Source organism: Lucilia cuprina, chromosome 4 (genome assembly GCF_022045245.1).
Source record: "Lucilia cuprina isolate Lc7/37 chromosome 4, ASM2204524v1, whole genome shotgun sequence".
In the NCBI taxonomy this organism is placed as follows: Eukaryota; Metazoa; Arthropoda; class Insecta; order Diptera; family Calliphoridae; genus Lucilia; species Lucilia cuprina.
This window is the reverse complement of record NC_060952.1, coordinates 56,153,641-56,155,879: the sequence shown is the minus strand read 5'-3', so window position 1 is coordinate 56,155,879 and position 2,239 is coordinate 56,153,641.

The following is a 2,239-nucleotide window of genomic DNA, read 5'->3' as shown; positions in this document are numbered from 1 at the left end:
AACTTGAGGGACATGTATGAGAATCCGCGCATGTTAGGTTAGGTAGACAGGCCATTCTCGCGATGTCATCACTGCGAACACACTTGGGTCCAGTATTCTGATCCCTTTGTTATACCTAAAACGAGAGACGCGGTCCGATAGATCCGCTAATAATATCAGCAAAACCATTTTTAGCATCACTAAAAAGTTTATGAAAATTAACGTCAAAATTCCTACATTTAAAACAGGACCAACGGAGTCCATTGGATCTGTCAACAATCCTATCAAAATCTCTACCTTTAAACCCAGCACACTGAAAATGAACAAGAGTATCACACATCCAACACATTAAGAGACGATCCTCATTTCGTACCTTGCAATTTTCAAACGAACAGGACATTTCTAACAGTGTAATAAAATCAAAAGCCTAAAAATATGCAATAAACAATAAATCTAAAAGTTAAATACTTGAAGCTGAATGTAGAAAACAAAATAAGAAATAAAGGAAATAAACAAAAGATCAGTGGCAAGTTACCACTAAAGATCAGTGGCAAGTTACCACTGCCGTTAAGTTCCGTAGATTAGCTCTCGGAATGTAGATCTTTGTGAGTTGTAAGATGGCCATATGATCCTTGCCTGCCTGCAGGGTCGGTATGCTCTCTTGCAAGCGAGGAACCCAACTTGGAAAGAGAGTCCGCAATGGTATTACCAAGAATTTGTTGATGTCCTGGAATTCAATACAGTCCTATTGTGGAATGTTTCGCCATCTCGTTAAGGGATGCCCGGCATTCTAGGACTAAGTTTGATGTCGTGTAGACACCACTTAGAACCATAAGGGCTGCCTGGCTGTCGGTATAAATTCGAATATGATAAAACCTGAACCAGTTTGCAGCCCGTTTTATGGCTGATAGTTCAGCCTGAAGGACGCTACATTGGTCAGGGAGCTTGAATGATACTTTCGTTCCCGAATGTGCTATGTAAAAGCCACCGCCTACACCGTGGTGTGATTTTAAGCCATCATTAAAAACCTTATACGATCCATCTGGAGGATTGTTTCCATCACATTTGGATCGTGTTGGATATTCACTGAAAAGCTTTTATCAAAAGACTGTTTGGCGATGCAATAGTCGATATTGTCAGGAATTTCTCCTAGACAATTGAGAATGTGGCATATGACTGAATCATATACCACATACCAATTGTATTGAGTCTAATGGCCGCGTTTAGGATAACCTCTTGGGCCAATAGATCAATAGGTAGATATCCAATCATGACAAAAAGAGCCTTTGATGGGGTGGTGCGAAGGGCCCCCGTTATCAACAGAGCTGATGTACGAAGGATTCCCTCAAAACTTTTACGGTGTGAGTACTTTTGTACAGACTTCGACTTGACTACCATGTCGAAAAGCCATTTGTTAATCTTGGGGTTTATGGCCCATGGTTTGCCAATTGCTCTCTTACACGGGAATAAGGCCGCAGCCGCTTTTGACACTCTAGATTTAGTGTTCAAACGCCATGATAGTTTTGAATATAGGATTACTCCCAGATATTTAGCACTATCAGATAACTTCAATTCTGTCCCATTCAGTCAGTTTAATAGACGTACTTACATAGTGAGCTACATGCAACTGGACCTAAACAGTCATTCATTATTTATCCTCTGATTTGAAAGAACATTTTTTAAAATATTCTCTATTTGCTTACAAACCGTTTTAAAATTACATTTCAATAATTTTAGAAATTTATTTTTTCCAACACATGTCAAATAAAAGTCAGTTTGCAAGTGGAGACTTTCAACTACTTCTAGTACTAGTATTTTTCCTATAAACTCTAAACCCTTTTGTACTAGTGTCTGCTGTTCTAGTGCTAGTACTAGTGAAATTAAGACAATTATCGTTTCATATCCTGCAGGGTTGGGACAGGAGGAGTAGATGATAAGATTTTGCACAGACGGCTGGTCTCAGAGAACCTTCCACGCCGCTGCAGAAGGTTCTCCAGGATTTGCGCTTTGTATTTCTTACCAGCTTTTTGGAACGAAAACCTGTTTCCTGTTTTCTTTGCATCGTTAAACAGTCTGCGCGCCTCTTTCCGAGATTTCGCAATGTCCGCAGACCACCATGGGGGCCAGCATCTGCCTTTATGCATGTTCTGTTTGCAAGACAGTAGTGTCGCGTGTTTGAAAGCTTGGTTTATGGTTTCAACCTCGTTTTCTATGTCCGATCGGTTCTCGATGATCGGTACATCCTGGAGTGAACGTGAGA